Genomic DNA, 23,065 nt, shown 5'->3' on the forward strand with positions numbered 1-23,065 from the left:
CCAGCTACTCCTTTAACGACCGAAAGACGCAGCAAAAGTTTGGCAGTTGAGCTCGAAAAATATCGACAATGCTTGACTTTGGATTTTAAAAGATCAGTCTTGGTCCCCAGTCATTCAGTTCTCAAGATCACCAGCCAGACCACCAAAGCACAAGGAACCACAATCAAGGATATGGAGACTGCATTGTCTGAGTATAGTGATAAGATCACCTCCTTGGAGTCTAACCTTGACACTGTGATCAAGGATAACAAGACATAGGGCAGCACGGTGGCGCAGTGGGTTAGCCCTGATGCATCACGGCGCCGAGGTCCCAGATTCGATCCTGGCTCTGGGTCACTGTCCATGTTGAGCTCGCACATTCTCCCCGTGTTTGCGTGGGTTTTGCCCCCACAACCCAAAGATGTGCAGGCTAGGTGGATTGGCCACGCTAAATTGCCCCTTAATGGGATAAAATTAATTGGGTACTCTAAATTAATTTTAAAAAAAGATAACAAGATATTAACATCCAAGCTGAACGACCTGGAAAACAGATCCAGAAGGCAAAATGTTTGTGCTGTGATGTTATCAGAGGGGATCGAAGGCCGCACCAAACTTAGTTTTTCTCAGACCTGTTCCACAAAATGGTGGGTGAGGGTGTACTTCCATTCCCCCTCAGAATTAGACTGCATCCACCGTTTGCTCCAGTTTGGAGATCCTCCTCGTCCTGTAATTGCTAAGTTTCCCAGCTTTAAGGAGAAGGAGTTGGTGCTTTGATGGGCAAGAGAGCACCAGGATTTTACGTGGGAAGGCCACTCTATCAGATTATACCAGGACATGAGTGCAGACCTAGCGAAGAAAAGGGCTGCATTTCACAAAGTGAAATCTTCCTTGTATAAGAATAGAGAACTTTGGGATGATTTATTCAGCCGGCCTTCATGTATAGGCACTTTTCATGTCTGTTATTTGGGTATATTCTTGATTACCTTCGTTGTATAGGAGGGATTTCGACTGTTCGCTCCTTATAATAATCTATTTTCTTTCTTTGCGTTCTTACTATTTGGCGCAACTCTTTGGCATGACTTTCAGTCGCCCTCATAGCGCTCTGAAGTTAAATAGGTTTTAACTCCCCAGTTGGGAGTCTTACTGCTAACAAGGTGCGTTAGTTAAGGGGAGCGATATTAAAGCGTTTTCTGCAGCTCGTAATAGTTTTTAAAACAAGCTTAGAGTCTGTGTTGAGTTGTGGTGTGTTATTTGTAGGTTATAGGTTAAGTAATTGTTTGCCACCGTTCCAATTGCTTTTGGGTGGTGGTTATGCTCAACTGCGATGACATGTTTGGGTTGGGGAGGGGGGTGGCGTGGGTTTTAGTTTGCTGACGATGTCTGCTGGTCTGACTTTTTTGAGTTACCTGACTTGGCTCGGTAGCCATCTTGGGTTGATCTTCTTGCTTTGTCTTCTCAGTGCCCCTTTTTTAACATACCTCCTTGGTGATCGCTGGCAGGATGGCGGGTGTGGTAAACCACCTTATTGTATTATATTCACTGTGCTGTATTGTACATGCCTGGGCTTGTCCAGGCTGGCTCCGCCTGTGGCTCCTCCCTTCATGCTCTGTATAAAAGTGGCAAGTCTCCGCCTCCGGACCTAGTTCGAGTCCAGAGGCAGGAGGCTTGCTGTTTAGTGCATTAAAGCCTCAGTTACATTTATCACTCGTCGTCTGTTATTGATGGTGTATCAATTTAATACACTAAACTTCTAAAGATGGACTCTTCACTCATGATAAACTCCTCACACAAGGCTGATCGCTTGCAACTGGACCCACAAGCAGCTGACGCTCAGAGACTTTTGAACATTGGCTAAGCTGCTTCAAGGCATACCTCGCATCTTTCAACGAAGACTTCACAGACCTCAAAAAGAAGCAGGTTCTCCACGCACGGGTGAGCCCAAGAGTCTTTAACCTCATGAGCGACGCCCCCTCGTACGCGGAGGCAATAACGCTGCTAAAAGGACATTACGTGAAATCCATTAACCGGGTATATGCTAGGCACCTCCTCGCCACGAGACGCCAACGCCTTGGGGAATCACTCGCGGAATTCCTGTGAGCCTTACGCATCCTCTGCCGGAACTGTAACTGTAACACGGGCATGCACTCGAACTATTAGAAGGTGGGACACTCGTCCACCCAGAGACAGTACAACTCTCCAACTCACTGGAGGTGGCCTCCCAGAACATGGGGGCCTACACACCAACCGCGCGGCACCCGGGTGGGCCTCGTGGGCGCAGCCATCAACCGACCCGGGTGCGACGCAAGCCTGCGCCGTGCAGCGGCCCGCCAACGCTGGAGGGCCGAAGTGCTACTTCTGCGGCCAGAGTAATCACCCCCGACAACGCTGCCCGGCACGGAACGCAACCTGTAACCGCTGTGGGAAGACGGGCCACTTCGTAAAAGCCTGCCAGGCCCGGCCCTCCCCTAAATCATCTAGGCCCAGCAGCGCTGCCTGCTGCCTGTCGGGGCCGCCCCCAGCTGCCGCGCCACCCACCATGTGCGACCCGTGGGCGCCACCATCTTTAATTCCGGCCGACATGTGCGACCCATGGGGGCTGCCATCTTACACCTCATCCCGCCATGTGTGACCCACAGGGGCCGCCATCTTGGATGCCATCTTACACGCCACCCGCCACGTGCGACCCATGGGGCCGCCATCTTGCGCGCCATCTTGGGGCCACCCCGCAGCCTCCCGGGAGCCCTGCTCACCCGCCCGTAAGCTGGCTGCCGCCACTTCTGACCGACCTACCGACCGCCTTGCGACAGTCGCCTCCGTCACACTGGACCAGTCCCGGCCGCACCACATCGCGAAGTCCACGATGACCGTCCGGATCAACGGGCACGAGACAGCCTGCCTATTCGACTCCGGGAGCACAGACAGCTTCATACACCCAGATATGGTAAGGTGCAGCTCCCTCCCCATCCTACCCACGACCCAGAAAATCTCCCTAGCTTCTGGATCTCACGCAGTGGAAATCCGGGGGTACTGTGTCATGACCCTCACTGTGCAAGGCGTAGAATACACCAACTTTAGGTTCTACGTCCTCCCCCATCTCTGCACTGCCCTGTTACTGGGGCTCGACTTCCAATGCCATCTCCAGAGCCTTACGCTAAAGTTTAACTGACCCCTGTCCCCCCCTCACCGTCTGTAGCCTCGTGACCCTTAAAGGTCGCCCCACCCTCCCTCTTCGTAAACCTCACCCTGGACTGTAAGCCCGTCGCTACCAGAAGCAGAAACTACAGTGCCCAGGACAGGGCCTTCATCTGGTCAGAGGTCCAACGACTCCTGCGAGAGGGGATCATTGAGGTTAGTAACAGCCCTTGGAGAGCCCAAGTGGTGGTCGTCAAGACTGGGGAGGAACACCAGATGGTCATCGATTATAGCCAGACCATCAACCGGTACATGCAGCTCGATGCATACCCCCTCCCCCGCATATCTGACATGGTCAATCAGATTGCACAGTATCGAGTCTTCTCTACAGTCGACTTGAAGTCTGCATACCACCAGCTCCCTATCCGCCCGAAGGACCGACAATACACTGCCTTCAAGGCAGACGGCCGCCTCTATCACTTCCTAAAGGTTCCCTTCGGCGTCACCAACGGGGTCTCGGTCTTCCAAAGGGAAATGGACCGAATGGTTGACAAGTACGGGCTGCGGGCCACGTTCCCGTACCTAGACAACGTCACCATCTGCGGCCGTGACCAGCAGGACCATGACGAGAACCTCCGGCGCTTCTTCCACACCGCGAAACTCCTGAACCTAAATTATAACCGAGAGAAATGCATCTTTCGCACAACCCGCCTGGCCATCCTCGGCTACGTCGTGGAACACGGAGTCCTAGGGTCCGACCCCGACCGAATGCGCCCCCTCCTGGAACTCCCCCTCCCCCACTGCCCCAAGGCCCTGAAGAGATGCCTTGGGTTCTTCTCTTACTATGCCCAGTGGGTCCCCAACTACGTGGACAAGGCCCGCCCACTGATCAAGTCCACCACGTTCCCCCTGACGACTGAGGCTCGACTGGCCTTCGATCGCATCAAAGCAGACATCGCCAAAGCCGCTATGCACGCTGTGGACGAGTCCATCCCTTTCCAAGTGGAGAGCGATGCGTTGGACTTTGCTCTGGCCACTACACTCAACCAGGCGGGTTTTTAAACAGGGGGTGAATGTGGTAAACCACCTTATTGTATTATATTCACTGTGCTGTATTGTACATGCCTGGGCTTGTCCAGGCTGGCTCAGCCTATGGCTCCTCCCTTCAGGCTCTGTATAAAAGTGGCAAGTCTCTGCCTCCGGACCCAGTTCGAGTCCAGAGGCAGGAGGCTTGCTGTTTAGTGTATTAAAGCTTCAGTTACGTTTATCACTCGTCGTCTGTTATTGATGGTGCATCAGCGGGAGACCTACAATCCGACAGATTACCTGGAAAGTGAGGGATTTGAATGGCCCTGAAAAATGGATGAGAGTATTCGCGCACCGTAAAAGCCTAAATTCTGATTTTCTTTTTGTTGTTGCAAGAAACCCATTTACACATTAAAGATCAGACCAGGCTATGCAAAAGATGGGTTGGGCAAGGTTTTCATTATAGTTTTAATAGCAGGGCCAGGGGCACGGCGTTTTCATCAACAAAAGAATCCAATTCTTCTCATTGCAGATTGTGGCTGACCCAAACAGTCAATAATAGCATGCGACTCCCTATTGAACTCCCCAACAGCTCCGGTCAACGTCTATGCCCCTAATTGGGATGATACGAATTTCAACAACTCTTTGTTGTATTCCCTCCCCAACCATGACACACGTCATCTTATTTTGTGCATCCAAATGACAGGGATTTCTCCTTTTTCTCTCATGTTCACCATATGTACTTGCATTCTGGATAAGGCTCTCCTCCCATCATTGGTGGCGGCTGAGTACTCATGATAATAATAATAATGTTTATTAGTGTCACAAGTAGGCTTACATTAATATGGCAATGAAGTTACTGTGAAAACCCCCAGTCACCATACTCCGATGCTTGTTCGGGTACACTGGGGGAGAATTCAAAATGTCCAAATCACCTAAAAGCACCTCTTTTGGGACTTGCAGGAGGAAACCGGAGCACCTGGAGGAAACCCACGCAGACACAGGGAGAACGTGCAGACTCTTCACAGACAGTGACCCAAACCAGGAATTGAACCCGGGTCTCTGGCACTGTGAAGCAACAGTACTAACCACTGTGCTACCATACCGCCCAAATATAATCTCTGACCACACCACACACTTTATTGATCCGTTACTGGAATCCGGCCTCATCCACCGAACCTCCTGGAGGTTGGATACTACTTTGCTGGCCGATAAAACATTTTGCGAGCGCCTGTCCATCTCTACTGATGCCTGCATTAAATTAAAGGTCTGACTCCATCACCCTTTCCACATTGTGGAAAGCTCTTAGGGGGGAGGGAAGTTTCATATCACACACATGTGCTAGGACTAAAGCAATTAGAACAAATGCTGGTGACCTCCATTTTAGAGATAGATCATCAGTACTCACTTGATCCTACACCGGAATTATATGCAAGCAGACAAAAATTGCAAACTTAATTTGAGCTACTGACCACCAATAAGGCTGCACGTCTGCTACAGTGCTCCAGGAGTACTTTCTTTAAAAAACAATGTTTTTTTTCCAAGCTTTTCAACAAAATATAAATATACAAAATATCAAAAGAACAACCAAAGAGCAACACAAGACCATCACATCAACCCACCCATCAACCCCACCCCTCCAGCCCTTCTGACACCAACCGCCAACCATACTTCGCCTTCCCCTTGCCCTTTGCTGACCTCTTGATCCTCCTTGAAGAAATCGATGAACGGTTTCCACCTCCGAGTGAACCCTTATACCGACCCGCGCAGAGCGAACTTGATCTTCTGCCAGGTCACTCACCCACACCCCTGCCTATGGCGGCTCAGAGTCCCTCCAACATACCAAAATCCGTCTCCCGACTAATAGGGAGGCAAAGACCAATAATATTAGTCTCTCTTCCCCCCCCCCCCCTTGTACTCCCGAGTCTAATATCCCCACCTCCGGACTCGGGGCTGTCCTCACCCCCAGAACCTCGGACATAACATTCGAGCACCCATGCCAGAACCCCCTCAATCTTGGACACGCCCAAAACATGTGGATGTGATTCACCCCCCCCCCCCCCCTCACGCACCGGCCAGACCTGTTCGCCAACCCCTCAAAAAACCTGCTCATCCTCGCCACTGTCATAAGCATCACTTTAACCTGGATGTGGCTTAACCTCACACGACGAGGGCGCATTTACTCTCCGCTAAGCCTCAGCCTATGTCCCAGCCCCCTCTCTTCTCCCAACTCCTCCTCACAATTGCGCTTAACATCCTCCACCCGAGCGCCCTCCCACTCCATCAGTTTGTTGTAAATATCCAAAACTTTCCCCTCCCCTATTTCGTCCCCGACAGAAGATTATCTTGCAGCACCGGATGCGGCAACCTCAGGAAAAACGGCACCTCTTTCCTCTAAAAATCCGGAACTTGCAGGTACTCAAACAATTACTTCAACTCCTCCAGCCCCGCAAAATTTCCCCCTATAAACAAGTCCTTTAAATACTCAATCCCTGCCTTCCGTCACCCCTGGGACCTTGAATCCAGTCTCACCGACACAAACCTATTGTGGTACCCTCAATAACGCGCTTAAGAGTGTAAATGGTAAAGAAGGCTTTAATAAACTAAGAACTAGACTGGTGCCGAGACGTGTGCTAACAGCTACGCCGCCCACAAGGTGGCCCCTTATATACGGCTCCCAGATGGGCGGAGCCGGAGGCGGAGTTCCCCAGGGTTCCAAGCCCGGTCTTAAAGGGGACATCACCTTACATGATGACAAGGGTACAGTGTTACAGTAACCGTTCATCACACCTATGGTTATCACAAATAGGCGCCCACAACGACATGCCCTCCAACCCCAAGTCCTGCCTACACTGCCCCCACACCCTCAGGGCTGACACCACCGCAGCACTAATGGAATACCTGGCCAGCGATTACGGCAGAGGCGTCAACAACAAAGTCCTCTAGCACGTTCCACTACACGATGCCACCTCCACCTGTCCCCAAACCGATCTCTCTTCCACGTCCCATTTCCTCACTGTCGCAATGTTTGCAGCCCAATAATAATTTATCACAAGTCAGCAATGGCAAAGATGGGGAAGTTCTGAAAAACGAACAGAAACCTAGACAGCACCGTCATTTTAACTATCTGCATCCGCTCTGCCAACGACAACGGCAAAACATCCCACCATCCCCTCCAACAATCGAGCCAAATTCAACCAAGTCCACGCCACTTGGATACCGAGATATCCGAAGATCGTCCCCATCACCCTAAACGGCAGCTCCCGTAACCGCCTTTCCTGCCCCCTAGCATTGATCGGGAATACCTCACTGTTTCCCATATTCAAGTTATACACCGAAAACCGGCCAAATTCCCCCCAAATCCCCATGATCCCCTAATGCAGCCCAACAGGTCCGAAATATTTAATAGCAGATCATCTGCGTACAACAAAACCCTATGCTCAACGCCCTCCCCCCCCCTGCTCAATCCCTGTCCAATCAGTCAACGCCCTAAGCGCCAATCCCAGTGGCTCTATCGCCAAGGTGAAAAGCAAAGGGGAGAGCAGACACCCCAGTCTCATCCCACGTTGTAAACCAAAGTACCCCAAACTCACTCAATTCATCCGTACATTCGCCACTGGTGCCATTTACAGCAACTGGATGCAATTCACAAACTCCTGACTTGACCCGAACCTCCCCAACATGTCGAACAAATCCGCCCACTCCACCCGATCAAAAGCCATCTCCACGGCCATCGCCACCACTACCTCAACCTCTGTCCCCCCAAGGGCACCATAATCACGTTCAATAACCTCCGGACATTTGCCGACAACTGCCTTCCTTTCACAAACCCACCTGATCCTCCCCAATCAACCCCAGTGCAAGCAGCTTCATCAAAAACTTGGTGTCAACATTCAACAACGGCTTCCGGTGCAGGTGATGTGGTTCTCCTCCAGACCAGAACCAAATAGGCATTTTTAGGCGAATTATGCCCGAACATTCGAAAGCAACTTGACCTCAGCTGAGAAAAGAAAGTAGAACCAGAATGCCAGCGAATGGGAACTCGAGGGGTCGAAGGGACGGGAGAAGTGGGGAAAAAGGCCACGAGCAGCAGGCAGACGAGATGGCGAACCCACGAGGCGAGGGGGCCCGGCCACCCTAGGGATAGGGAGGCCGATGACCCGAGCATCAGCCTCCCTCTCCCATCACCTGGAGACGGATGAAAAACATTCCTTGTGAAGGAACTAACTGCCACGAAAGAGGCAATCAAGGTCAAAATCCAGGTGGTGGTGAGAGGCAATGGTCACAATGCAAAAATCGATTGACAGATGGAAGCACAGGAAAAAACAATCCACAAATTAGGGAAAACCTCGAAGGGCCAGAGTGATAGGGTCATCACACTAGAAACAGAAGTCAAAAGGTTGGTGGCGGCCCAAAGGAACTTAAAAGTGAAAGTCGAGGACCAAGAAAACAGGTCCCGATGCCAGAACATTTGAATTATGGGCCTGCCAGAGGATATTGTGGGCAGGGACCCGATGGGCTACGTCGCCCAAATGCTTGGCAACCTAGTCGGGAGAGACAGCTTCCCCAACCCCCCCCCCCCCAAGAGATCGACAGCTCGCTCAGGACGAAACCCAAGGTGGGGTAACAACCGAGGGCGGTCATCGTGAAGCAACACCGATACCAGGATCATGAGAGGATCTTGAGGTGGGCCAGACAGACCAAGGCGAGTACCTGGGAAGGACACAAAATCCGGGTATATCAGGGCATTGGGGCGGACTTGGCAAAACACAGGGCCGAATTTAATCAGGCAAAATCGGCCCTCAAAAAGAACGGGGTAAGATTCGGAAAGCTGTTCCCAGCCAGGCTCTGGGTCACATTCTAGACAAGGAGCACTACTTTAACACCCCGGTAGAGGCGAACAAATTTGTGTGGTCAAACAGCCTGGACAAGGGGCAGGCGAGGCAGCGATGAAGGCTGAACAGAGAAGGAAAGCAAAAGAGATAAGAGACTTCTTGGACGCTTGATATGTTTGATGCACGATCAATTACAATCAAAGACGAGGTTGTATCATAACTGAAGGCTTTAATCGACTAGAACTGTTCCCCAGCAGCTTCGGTACAGAAAATGAGGGCTGCTGGGACGGCACCGGTTCTTATACCCCACCTGTCAAGGCGGAGCTACATACCAACAGCCAATGGTAAACTCCTAGGTTTAACCAATGGTCTTCAGCCTCTTGGGTACTGTAATACCTGATCATACCACATTCACCCCCTGTTAAAAAAAGAGTCCAGCGGGGGTGGTGGCCAGTGGTTACAGTTGCATCTAACATGGTATGATCAGATACGGAGGTACCGTGATACCTCTTTACAGAGTTGTCAAGAATATTTACAAGTGTGGAAGATATATACATTCAGTGTTCGTTTACAGTTATAGTTACAGTGAAACAATCAGTCGGTTGGGTGGCCTGGTCTTCCTCCTGGATCGTCTGGGCTTCGGTGGTGATTCTGGTGGGGGTCCGGGCGTCTGCGACTCCGGGAGCGTGGCGTCGGCCTTCATGGCAGCTTCATCATCCCTAGATGGCGCTGGTGGGGCCAACAGTTGGCCCGTGAGTTGGCCCGAGAGGGGGGCGCCTGTAGCCCTCCAGTGAGGTGCTGGGGGGGAGGGGGCAATGGTTTGGGTGCGCGTAGGGTTCCGGTGGGCGTCAGGTCCCGAAGGGAGATTGTATCTTGCCGGCCGTCAGGGAACGCCACATAGGCGTCCTGGGGGTTAGCGTGCAGCAGGTGGACCCTCTCGACCAACGGATCCGACTTGTGCGCCCGCACGTGCTTCCGAAACAGGATGGGTCCGAGTGTTGCTAGCCAGGTTGGGAGCGAGGTCCCGGAGGGGGACTTCCTGGGGAAGACGAGGAGACATTCATGAGGTGTCTGATTGGTAGTTGTACAGAGCAGAGACCGGATGGCGTGGAGAGCCTCCGGGAGGACTTCTTGCCAGCGGGAGACTGGGAGATTCCTGGACCGTAGGACCAGTAGAACGGTCTTCCAGACCGTTCCGTTCTCCCTCTCTACCTGCCCGTTTCCCCGGGGGTTGTAACTGGTCATCCGGCTTGAGGCAATGCCTCTGTTGAGCAGGAATTGACGCAGTTCGTCGCTCATAAAGGAGGACCCCCTATCACTGTGCATGTACGCGGGGAACCCGAACAGTGTAAAGATAACCTGGAGGGCCTTGATGACGGTGTTTGCGGTCATGTCGGGGCAGGGGATGGCGAATGGGAACCGGGAGTACTCGTCAATCACTTTCAGGAAATACGTGTTGCGGTCGGTGGAGGTGAGGGGGCCTTTGAAGTCCATGCTGTGGCGTTCAAAGGGACGGGAAGCCTTTATCAGGTGCGCCCTCTCTGGACGGTAGAAGTGCGGTTTGCACTCCGCGCAGATTTGGCAGTCCCTGGTGACTGTCCTGACCTCCTCGATGGAATAGGGCAGGTTGCGGGTCTTGATGAAGTGGAAAAAACGAGTGACCCCCGGGTGGCAGAGGTCCTCGTGGAGGGCTCGGAGGCAGTCCACTTGTGCGGTGGCACATGTGCCGTGGGACAGGGCATCGGGAGGCTCGTTTAGCTTCCCAGGACGGTACAAGGTCTCGTAGTTGTAGGTGGAGAGTTCTATCCTCCACCGTAAGACCTTGTCGTTTTTTATCTTGCCCCGCTGTGCATTATCGAACATGAATGCCACCGACCGTTGGTCAGTGAGGAGAGTGAATCTCCTGCCGGCCAGGTAATGCCTCCAATGCCGCACAGCTTCTACTATGGCATGTGCCTCTTTCTCGACCGAGGAATGGCGAATTTCCGAAGCATGGAGGGTACAGGAGAAGAAGGCCACGGGTCTGCTGGTTTGGTTGAGGGTGGCGGCCAGAGCTACGTCGGACGCATCGCTCTCGACCTGGAAGGGGAGGGGCTCGTCGATGGCGGCATCGTGGCCTTTGCAATGTCTGCTTTGATGCGGCAGAAGGCCTGGCGAGCCTCCGTCGACAGGGGGAAGGTTGTGACTGGATTAGGGGTTGGGCTTTGTCTGCGTAGTTAGGGACCCACTGGGCGTAATAACTGAAAAACCCAAGGCAGCGCTTCAAGGCCTTGGGGCAGTGAGAGAGGGGGAATTCCATCAGGGGGCGCATGAGTTCAGGGTCGGGACCTATAACTCCATTTCGCACTACGTAGCCTAGAATGGCTACACGGTCGGTGCTAAATATGCATTTATCCTTATTATACGTTAAATTAAGGATTTACGCGGTCTGGAGAAGTTTTCGGAGGTTGGTGTCGTGGTCCTGCTGGTCATGGCCGCAGATGGTGATGTTATCAAGATACGGAAACGTTGCGCGTAAGCCGTACCGGTCAACCATTCGGTCCATCTCGCGTTGGAAGACCGAGACCCCATTAGTGACACCGAAGGGAACACTTAAAAATTGATACAACCGCCCATCTGCTTCGAAGGCAGTGTATTTGCGGTCACTCGTGCTGAGGGGTAGCTGATGGTAAGCGGACTTGAGATCCACCGTGGAGAAGACCTTGTATTGCGCGATCCTGTTTACCAGGTCAGATATGCGGGGGAGAGTGTACGCATCCAGCTGCGTAAACCTGTTGATAGTCTGACTGTAGTCAATGACCATCCTATGTTTCTCCCCGGTCTTTACCACCACTATTTGAGCTCTCCAAGGACTGTTGCTAGCTTCAATGACTCCTTCCCCCAGTAGCCTTTGGACCTCTGACCCGATGAAGGTCCGGTCCTGGGCACTGTGCCGTCTGCTCCTGGTGGCGGCGGGTTTGCAATCCGGGGTGAGGTTCGCAAACAGGGAAGGCGGGTCGACCTTAAGGGTCGCGAGGCCGCAGACAGTAAGGGGGGGTATAGGGCCACCGAATTTGAAGGTCAGGCTTTGCAAGTTACATTGGAAGTCCAACCCAGGAGTGTAGCCGCGCAGAGGTGCGACAGGACATAAAGGCGGAACTTGTTGAATTTCCTGCCTTGGACAATGAGGTTTGCTAGGCAGAACCCCTTTATCTCCACCGAGTGTGACCCGGAGGCCAGGGAGATTCTTTGATTTACAGGGTGGGTAACAAGTGAACAGCGCCTTACCGTGTCGGGGTGAATAAAGCTTTCCATGCTCCCAGAGTCGATCAGGCAAGACGTCTCGTGGCCGTTGATGAAGACCGTCGTCGTTGCTGTTGCGAGTGTCCGAGGTCGATTTTGGTCCATCGTCACCGAGGCCAGATGGAACAGTTGTGGGTTGTGATCGGGCAGCGTGTAGTCGGCCGTGCTGGGGGCCTGGGGCCCCATTCAAGATGGCGTCTCCTATGGGTCGCACATGGTGGTCGGGGATGGACAAAATGGTGGCGGGGATGGACAAAATGGCGCCCATCCGTCCAGCGTGGTGTCCGGGGGGCAAGATGGCCACGCCCGTGGGTCGGTCGTGGCCCTAGGATAGGGGGTGGTGGTGAGTGCTAGCCGCCTGGGGCCCAAAGGGAAGGTTGCCGCGGCGGTCCGGAGTCGCTGGAGACCGCGGCCACGGCTCGTGCCTGGCAGACCCCCACAAAATGGCCCTTCTTGCCGCACCCTTTGCAGGTGGAGGTGTGGGCCGGGCAGCGCGGGCGGGGTTGCTTCGCCTGCCCGCAGAAGAAACAGCGGGGCCCGACGGAGTTAGCGGGCCATCTTACAGCGCAGGCCTGCGGGGACACAGGGAAGGTCTGTGGGGCTGCCTCTGCGGGATGCCACGTAGCCCAGGGGGCCGCCGCGCGGTCGGGCGCATAGGACTGCGCGTTTCCGGAGGCAACATCCATGGACCCTGCCAGGGCCCGTGCCTCTCTAAGTCCCAGGGTGTCCTTTTCTAAGAGTCTTTGGCGGATCTCTGAGGAGCTCATACCGGCTACAAAGGCATCCCGGATTAGAAGTTCCGTGTGCTCGCTCCCCGAAACTTGCGGGCAGCCACAGTTTCTGCCCAGCACCAGTAGCGCACGGTAGAACTCCTCCAACGATTCCCCGGGGCTTTGCCGCCTAGTTGCAAGCAGGTGACGTGCGTAGACCTGGTTTACAGGGCGGATATAATGTCCTTTTAACAGTTCGATCGCAGCATCAAAGTCGTCCGCCTCCTCGATGAGGGTGAAGATCCCAGGGCTTACCCTCGAGTACAGGAGATGCAGTTTCTGTTCTCCTGAGGGGGTGTCTCCGGTCGTCTCGAGGTAGCCTTTAAAGTATGCCAGCCAGTGCTTAAATATCGCCGCCGAGTTCTCCGTGTGGGGGCTGAGTTGTAGACACTCCGGCTTGATTCGGAGATCCATCCTTTCAGCTTAAGTGTCGTCGATTAAATTGATGCACGATCAATTACAATCAAAGACGAGGTTGTATCATAACTGAAGGCTTTAATCGGCTAGAACTATTCTCCAATAATAGAGCTATGTCCCCACTCCAGCGTCACAACGCGGGTGTTTCTTGAAGAAAGTCCAGAGTGATTCTCCTACCTGAAGAGGGCTAGCAGGACTCCTCACAGCTCTGGCTGCTGATACGGGGCCCTGAACCTCCGGTCGGGAGTCCGCAGCCGCCGTCGACCGTTCCCGACAGGCAGAACGTGGTTAGAACCACGCCGTTGGGAACTCGGCCAGTTGTCGTCAGTGAATCGCGGGGGGGCCTCTGTCAATGGCCCCTTGCCCGCGCCGTGTAGACCGCACACCTGCGATTCACCGGGGACCGGAGAATGACGGGAGCGGCGTCAGGCCGGTTTTCGGCGTCAATGCCCATTCTCCGCCACCGCGCTGTGGTAGTCACCACTAGTGGTATATTATATGCATTACGGCACTGCCCGTATATTACAGGTACAATGGTAAATCCCTGCCTGCTGGCTCCGCCGTATAAATGTTTGTGCTCTCCTGCACGGCAGCCATTCTGGTTCCAGCTACAGGACGCACAACATCTTGTTCAATAAAGCCTCTATTGTTCCACCATTCTCATCTTGTGGTAATTGACGGTACATCACGTGCCGATCAATTTATTGAACAAGATTTTAAAAGATGGATTTCCTCATCAAGCCAACGCCACATCCACCTTCGACCACTGGCTAGCCTGCTTCGAAGGCCACGTCAGAGCAGCCACTGAAGAACCCTTGGAATCGCAGAAGCTCCAAGTCCTCTACTCACGGGTGAGCCCTGATATTTTTCCCCTCATCCGGGATGCGCCCACCTACTCCGAAGCGTTGACGCGCCTGAAGGGACATGACGTTAAACCGATGAATCAAGTACGCCAGGCACCTCCTGGCCACGAGACAGCAACTCCCTGGGGAGACTCTGGACAATTTCTTACGGGCCCTACAGATCCTCGGTAGGAACTGTGACTGGCAGGCAGTTTCGGCAGTCCAACACACCAAACTTTTAATTAGAGACACTTATGTCACGGGCATGAAGTCTACGTACGTCCACCAGCGACTATTGGAAGGAGGTACGCTTGATCTCGCGGGGACTCGCTAATTCATTAGAAGTGGCCTCCCGTAACCTGCAGTCCTGCACCCCCGATCGCGTGGCACCCTCGTGGGCATTGTGGGCCCCACCAGCTGCCGACTCCAGCTCACCGCAAGCCTACGCCGCGCGGCAGCCAGCCAACTTTGGGGGGCCCCAAGTGTTATTTTTGTGGACAAAGCAAAAACCCCAGGCAGCGCTGCCCGGCGCAGAGCGCGACCTGCAAAGGGTGTGGGAAGAAAGGGCACTTTGTTTCCGTTTGCCAGGCCCGGTCGGTCGCCGCTGTTTCCAGGCCCGGCATTTCTACACACCCCACGTGCGACCCAGGGGCGCCATCATCTTCCCCTCCACGAGGCACATGCAGCCCGTGGGCGCCACCATCTTTGATGCCGCCCGCCATGTGCGCCCCGTGGGCGCTGCCATCTTCGGCGCCATTTTGGACTGCGCCTCAGGACCTCTGCTCGTCCGCCGCCTACCGCTACCTCCGTCACTGCTGATCGGCCCGGGACCTCCAGCATCTACCGCAGCTCGCCTCCATCACCCTGGATCAGTCTCGGCCCCAGAACCTCGCTACCGCTATGACGACGGTGAAGATCAACAGGCACGAGATGACCTGCCTCTTTGACTCCGGGAGCACAGGGAGTTTCATCCACCCCACTACGGTAAGGCGCTGCTCCCTCCCGGTACACCCAGTCACATAGAAAATCTCCCTGGCCTCCGGATCCCATTCCGTTGAAATCTGAGGGTACTGTATCGCGACCCTCACCGTTCAGGGTGTAGAGTTCAGCAACTTCCAGCTCTACGTCCTCCCCACCTCTGCGCTGTCCTGTTGCTCGGCCTGGATTTTCAGTGCCATCTCCAAAGCCTGACTTTGAAATTCGGCGGACCCCTGCCCCCCCCCCTCACCGTTTGCAGCCTCACGACCCTTAAGATCGATCCACCTTCCCTGTTTACGATCCTCAACCCAGACTGCAAACCTGTTGCCACTAAGGGCAGACGGTACAGTGCCCAGGACAGGACCTTCATCAGGTTGGAGGTCCAACGGCTTCTGCGGGTGAGGATCATTGAGGCCAGCAACAGCCCCTGGAGAGCTCAATTAGTGGTAGTGAAGACTGGGGAGAAGCACAGGATGGTCATTGACGACAGTCAGACCATCAATCGGTACAGGCTGCTCGACGCGTACCCCCTCCCACGCATATCTGACATGGTCAATCAGGTTGCGCAGTATCGAGTCTTTTCCACAGTAGACTTGAAGTCTGCCTACCACCAGCTCCCCATCTGCCCGGAGGACCGCCAATACTCTGCGTTCGAAGCAGATGGCCGCCTCTATCACTTCCTTAGGGTTCCCTTCGGCGTCACCAATGGGGTCTCGGTCTTCCAGCGAGAGATGGACCGAATGGTTGACCGGTACGGGCTGCGGGCCACCTTCCCGTACCTAGATAACGTCACCACCTGGGGCCACAATCAGCAGGACCATGACGCAAACCTCCAAAAAGTCCTCCATACCGCCAAACCCCTTAACCTCACCTACAATAAGGAGAAATACGTGTTCCGCACCAACCACTTAGCCATCCTTGTCTATGATGTGGAAAATGAAGTCCTAAGGCCTGACCCTGACTGCAGGCACCCCCCTCCTGGAACTCCCTCTCCCCCTCTGCCCCAAGGGCCTGACACGTTGCCTGGGGTTTTTCTCATATTACGCCCAGTGGGTCCCTAATTATGCAGACAAGGCCCGCCCACTCACCACGTCCACAGTTTTTCCCCTGACGGCTGAGGCCCGCCAGGCCTTCAACCACATCAAGGCAGACATCGCCAAGGCCATGATGCACGTGGTCATCGAGTCCCTCCCCTTCCAAGTGGAGAGCGATGCATCGGACGTGGCTCTGGCCGCCACCCTCAACCAGGCGGGCAGGCCCGTGGCTTTCTTTTCCCGCAGCCTCCATGCCTCCGAAATTCGGCACTCCTCTGTCGAGAAGGAGGCCCAAGCCATTGTGGAAGCTGTGCGGCGTTGGAGGCATTACCTGGCTGGCAGGAGATTCACTCACCTCACTGACCAACGGTCGGTTGCCTTCATGTTTAATAATACACAGCGGGGCAAGATCAAAAATGACAAGATCGTGAGGTGGAGGATCGAGCTCTCCATCTATAACTATGAGATCTTGTATCGCCCGGGGAAGCTCAACGAGTCCCCTGATGCCCTATCCCGCGGTACATGTGCCAGCGCACAAGTGGACCGACTCCGGGCTCTCCACTATGACCTTTGCCACCTGGGGGTCACCCGGTTCTTCCATTTTGTCAAGGCCCGCAACCTGCCCTACTCCATTGAGGAGGTCAGGAACGTCACCAGAGACTGACAAGTCTGCGCAGAGTGCAAGCTGCACTTCTACCAGCCAGACAGAGCGCAGCTGGTGAAGGCCTCCCACCCCTTTGAACGCCTCAGCGTGGACTTCAAAGGGCCCCTCCCCTCCACCGACCGCAACGTGTACTTCCTCAACGTAATTGACAAGTCCTCCCGGTTCCCTGTCGCCATCCCGTGCCCCGACATGACTTCTGCCACGGTAATCAAATCCTTGCACAGCACCTTCACTCTGTTCGGTTTCCCCACCTACATCCACGGGGCAGCACGGTAGCACTGTAGATAGCACAATTGCTTCACAGCTCCAGGGTCCCAAGTTCGATTCCGGCATGGGTCACTGTCTGTGCGGAGTCTACACATCCTCCCCGTGTGAGCGTGGGTTTCCTCCGGGTGCTCCGGTTTCCTCCCACAGTCCAAATATGTGCAGGTTAGGTGGATCGGCCATGATAAGTTGCCTAGTGTCCAAAATTGCCCTTAGTGTTGGGTGGGGTTACTGGGTTATGGGGATCGGGTAGAGGTGTTGACCTTGGGAAGGGTGCTCTTTCCAAGAGACGGTGCAGTCTCGATGGGCCGAATCGCCTCCTTCTGCTCTGTAAATTCTATGTTAATCCACAGCGATCGGGGATCCTCGTTCATGAGCGATGAGCTGCGTCAGTTCCTGCTCAGCAAGGGCATCGCCTCGAGCAGGACCCGGGGACACAGGCAGGTGGAGAGGGAGTACGGACGGTCTGGAAGGCCGTCCTGCTTGCCCTACGGTCTAAAATCCCCCGCTGGCAGGAGGTCCTCCCCGACCTGCTCCACTCCACCTGGTCGCTCCTCTGCACCGCCACTAATGAGACTCCTCACAAACGTGTGTTTGCCTTCCCCAGGAAGTCTACCTCCGGGGTCTCGCTCCTAACATGGCTGATAGTTCCTGGACCCGTCCTCCTCCGGAAGCATGTGCGGAGCCATAAATCGGATCCCTTGGTCGAGAAAGTCCACCTCCTACATGCAAACCCGCAGTACGCCTACGTGGCACACCCCAACGGGCGACAGGACACAGTCTCCCTCCGGGACCTGGCACCCGCTGGGTCTCCTCCCACGACCCCCGACTTGACACCCCCCCCCCCCCGGTTGCCTCATTCACCCTGCGCCACTCACCCTCCCTCCAGCGAACCTCACCGCAGCCCCTACCCCAGCGGGATCCATCCTCCCACTGGATTCACTCAGGGGTGACGAAGGAGAGGACGACACGCTCCCGGAGTCGCAGGTGACCACGTCGGCGCCCACATCACCACCAGGACTGAGGTGATCGCGGCGGAGGGTCAGAGCCCCCGACAGACTTAATTTGTAATGTTTTCGTCACCCCCGCCGGACTTTCTTGTAACAGGGGGTGAATGTGGTAGTCACCACTAGTGGTATATTGTATGCATTACGGCACTGCCTGTATATTACAGGTACGATGGTAAATCCCTGCCTGCTAGCTCCGCCCAGCAGGCGGCGTATAAAGGTGTGCTCTCCTGTGCTGCAGCCATTCTGGCGGCGTATAAAGGTGTGCTCTCCTGTGCTGTAGCCATTCTGGTTCCAGCTACAGGGGGCACAACATCTTGTTCAATAAAGCCTCAATTGTTCCACCATTCTTGTCTCGTGGTAACTGACGGTACATCACGTGCCGATCGTGATTTCGGCTCGGAGGCGAGGAGAATTCCTTCCCTGATTCCCAGATCACATGGTGATGCCACCTAGTGGTCAGAGGTCATGCACAACATTATGTACAAACTTACATTATGCATATCATCACATCCCCTTTCCTTTGTAAAAGAAAGATATTTACAAGCATGAAATCACTTTTTACATTTTAACATGATACGCATTATTATATACACGTGACCCTGTACACAGTTCACTACACATTCAGTCTTTCAAGTGACAGCTATCTTCTGGTTGGTCTCCTGAGCATCGACCAAATTCGTGATCCTGATTCTTTTTCCGAAAGACCAGTTTTCTTTCTAGTCTCTAAGAAATCACCACTTTTTCATCCTTTTGAATTGACGCTCTTTCCTTCTCCTTTTCTTGCTGGCTTTAGTGCCATCATCCTTGAAATTGGTACGGTCCACATTCACATCTGCCACTGTTATCTTGAATGGGAGATTTTTGACAAATAATGTCCTGCAATCCCTTTCTCGTTTGCCATCTTCATTGCTTTCCATATTGCATGCTTTGTCAAGTTTGACTGCAAGTCCCAGCACTTTGTTTCCATTGAATTCCAATGCTTTTGCTAGTTGTTCTTCGGTTTCAAAGTCTACATAACCAAACTTCCGGCTGGATTCAATTCGGCCATCTGTGACTGAAAGTTTCTTCTTGAATGGTGAAGAAGCCATTCAACACTTTCTTTAGTTTCTCAAAATTCTTCTCAGGGTTCAAGTTTCCAACAAAGAGCAAAATGGATGCATCATTTTCAGTCTTGTGCTGCTTAGCTGGAGTCACCACCTTCTTCTCCTCTTTTGTCCTCTTTCCAGATTTCTTTGGCACAGCCATCTCACCTTTTTCTTCATCTTCATTCTCTTCTTCACTCTCTTCTTCATCATCTTCATCCTCGGCACCGTCCGGAGCCTTTACCATGCCAGCTTTCTTTATCTTGTGTGGTGGTGCTGCATTCATGGTGCTAGCACTCGAGCGCTGTACCGTACGCCCATCACCTGGTGATGCATTTAACGTCGGCATACTTTTGTACGCTTTCAAAGTTGTAGACAAGTGTGCAACTTCAGAAATGATCTGTAAACTCTCGCATTCCGGTACCAGATATTTCTTCTGCACTTTGTGGTTTCGCCGCAATTAGCGTTTCATCCTGGTCTGATCTGTCGATGCATGCTTCTTCCTTTGTTGGAAAACTGCACGAAATCCCCCTGTTCTTCCTACAAGATTTTTGATGTACTGGCCTCGAGTACCTGAGAATCCACTGCAAGAACCATTCCATGGGCATCGAATATTTCATCGTACTTCTCTGGAGCCAATTTCTCCAAAATGAGGATTTTTAAGAAATTGGGCTGGTTTAGCACAGTGGGCTAAGACAGCTGGCTTGTAATGCAGAACAAGACTAGCAGTGTGGGTTAAATTCCCGTTTCAGCCTCCCCGAACAGGCGCCGGAATGTGGCGACTAGGGGCTTTTCACAGTAACTTCATTGAAGCTTATTTGTGACAATAAGTGATTATTATTATATTATTTCTTCAGTTGCCAGTTGGTTGTTTGCAGTTGATTTGCTCTCAGCTAATTTGTCTGGTGTTGCACTCTAATTTTCAGCCTCTGCACAGTCCATCTTAAAACTTTCACTCTCATTGTTGTCCTGCACAGATTGGATGCTACTTGTTATCAGCTCGTCACTAATGCCAAATAAACTAAATAAACTGTCCTCCTCACCAATGCCAAATAAACAAAATACATTTTCAGGGTCTCCTTCTTCTGGCTCATCATCTGCTTCTTCACCCTCCTCATCATGATCAGCATCACTGTCTGCCACTTCTCCTGGAAAGTATGACACTGCTATTGGAATAATTAGTTCATGGAAACAATAACCAAGTCGCACTGTGGAACCTTCATCCAGTTTCCCATTCTCTGGAACGTCAGGAGGATTAAAAAGATTGAAGAGAGAGTCTTTGGTACAGTTTTCATAACTGTTCTACCAGTGAGGTGCCCTCAATAATGATGCTTAGAGATTAAACTGTAAAGAAGGCTTTATTAGGCTAATAACTATGCTACAGATTTGGACGAGAGCTGACTGCTATACAGACCATGAGGCAGGCCTTTATGTATGGCTCCCAGATGGGCGGAGCCAGAGGCGGAGTCCCCAGGGTTCCAAGCCTGGTCTTAAAGAAACAGACCTCTTCATTCACCTGAGGAAGGAGCAGCGCTCCGAAAGCTAGTGACATCGAAACAAACCTGTTGAACTTTAACCTGGTGTTGTAAGACTTCGTACTGTGCTCACCCCAGTCCAACGCCGGCATCTCCACATCAGGTCTTAAAGGGGACATCACCTTACATGATGATAAGGCAGTAACCGTTCATCACATTCACCCCCTGTTTAAAAAGGAGTCCGGCGGGGGTGAAGTGCCATCATAGGTCCATCCGTCTCGGCGGCCGGATCGTCCTCCTCGATCTCCTCAGTTCGGGCGGTGGTGCGGCGGGCACGGGCGTCCCGGTTGAGGGCACATCCGGGAGCACAGCGGTCGGTGCTTCGGTCCGGGTCGGGGCAGAGGAACTAGGCAGGGCCGGGGGTAGCGGAGCCGGCGCCGGCGGGGTGTGTAAAGGGGGGGGGCGCAAGGTAGGAGCTCACCAACGGGTGGTAGGGCCGGAAGGGGGTGTGTTGTAGGGGGCGACGGGTCCTGCAGGGGAGCGGCGCGGGAAGGGGCGTCTGTGGTGGAGGATCCAGCGGGCGCCAGATCCCGGAGGGAAACCGTATCTTGCCTGCCGGAGTACTCCACGTAGGCGTAACTGGGGTTGGCGTGGAGCAGTCGGACCCTTTCAACTAGGGGGTCCGTTTTATGGCTCCTCGCGTGCCTCCGGAGAAGAACAGGTCCCGGAGCCGTCAGCCAAGGTGGAAGCGAGACCCCGGAGGTAGACTTCCTGGGGAAGAGAAACAATCGCTCATGAGGGGTCTCATTTGTGGCCGTGCAGAGGAGTGACCTAATGGAGTGTAGGGCATCGGGTAGGACCTCCTGCCAGCGGGTGGTTGGGAGATTTCTCGATCGCAGGGCCAGAAGGACAGCCTTCCACACGGTCGCGTTCTCCCTCTCCACCTGCCCGTTTCCCCGTGGGTTATAGCTGGTCGTTCTGCTCGAGGCGATGCCTTTGCTGAGCAGATACTGACGCAGTTCATCGCTCATGAACGATGTAACCCGGTCGCTGTGGATATAAGCAGGGAAACCGAACAGGGTGAAGATGCTGTGCAGTGCCTTAATCACCGTGGCTGAGGTCATGTCGGTGCAGGGAATGGTGAATGGGAAACGGGAGAACTCATCGATCACGGTGAGGAAATAGGCATAACGGTTGGTGGACGGGAGGGGCCCCTTGAAGTCCACGCTCAGTCGCTCAAAGGGGCCCGAGGCCTTCACGAGCCGAACCTTGTCTGGCCGATAGAAGTGCAGTTTGCACTCCGCACAGACCTGGCAGGCCCTGACCATGGCCTTGACCTCCTTGGTTGAGTAAGGTAGGTTGCGGGACTTGATGAAATGGATGAGCCGGGTAACCCCCAGGTGGCAGAGGTCATTGTGGATGGCTTGCAGGCGGTCCTCCTGCGCGTTGGCGCATGTGCTGCGGGACAGGGCATCTGGGGGCTTGTTGAGCTCCCCTGGACGATACTTGATATCGTACGAGTAGGTGGAGAGTTCGATCCTCCACCTCAAAATTTTATCGTTTTTTATTTTGCCCCGTTGCGTGTTATCGAACATATAGGCGACCGACCGTTGGTTGGTGACGAGGGTAAACCTCCTACCGGCGAGGTAGTGTCTCCAGCGCCGCACAGCCTCCACAATGGCTTGTGCCTCCTTTTCGACTGCAGAGTGTCGAATCTCGGAGGCGGTGAGGGTTCGGGAGAAGAACGCTACTGGTCTGCCTCCTTGATTGAGGGTAGCAGCCAGGGCGATGTCTGATACATCGCTCTCTACCTGGAAAGGGATGGTTTCGTCCACCACATCATGGCGGCCTTGATGATGTCGGCCTTGATGCGGTTGAAGGCCAATTGAGCCTCAGCCGAGAGGGGAAAAGTGGTGGTCTTTAGGAGTGGGCGGGCTTTGTCCGCATACTTGGGGACCCACTGGGCGTAATAGGAGAAAAGCCCCAAGCACCGTTTGAGGGCCTTGAGGCTGCGGGGGAGAGGGAGTTCCTTAAGGGGGCGCATGCGGTCGGGGTCGGGACCTAGGACCCCGTCTTCCACGACATAGCCGAGGATGGCCAGCCGGGTGGTGTGGAAAACGCATTTGTCCTCGTTATAGGTCAGGTTAAGGGCTTGGGCGGTCTGGAGGAACTTTGAGGTTAGCGTCATGGTCCTGCTGATCATGGCCGCAGATGGTGACATTGTCCAAGTACGGGTATGTAGCCCGCAAACCGTACTGGTCCACCATTTGGTCCA

General features: G+C 53.7%; 1 protein-coding gene across 1 annotated transcript in view; it reads right to left on the reverse strand.

Annotated features, from left to right (window-relative positions):
- dnah9l (dynein, axonemal, heavy polypeptide 9 like) overlaps positions 1-23,065 on the reverse strand; it is a 1,249,478-nt gene that overhangs the window by 642,446 nt on the left and 583,967 nt on the right. The window lies entirely within an intron of this gene.

The sequence above is a fragment of the Scyliorhinus torazame genome, chromosome 2 (genome assembly GCF_047496885.1).
Source record: "Scyliorhinus torazame isolate Kashiwa2021f chromosome 2, sScyTor2.1, whole genome shotgun sequence".
Classification (NCBI taxonomy): domain Eukaryota; kingdom Metazoa; phylum Chordata; class Chondrichthyes; order Carcharhiniformes; family Scyliorhinidae; genus Scyliorhinus; species Scyliorhinus torazame.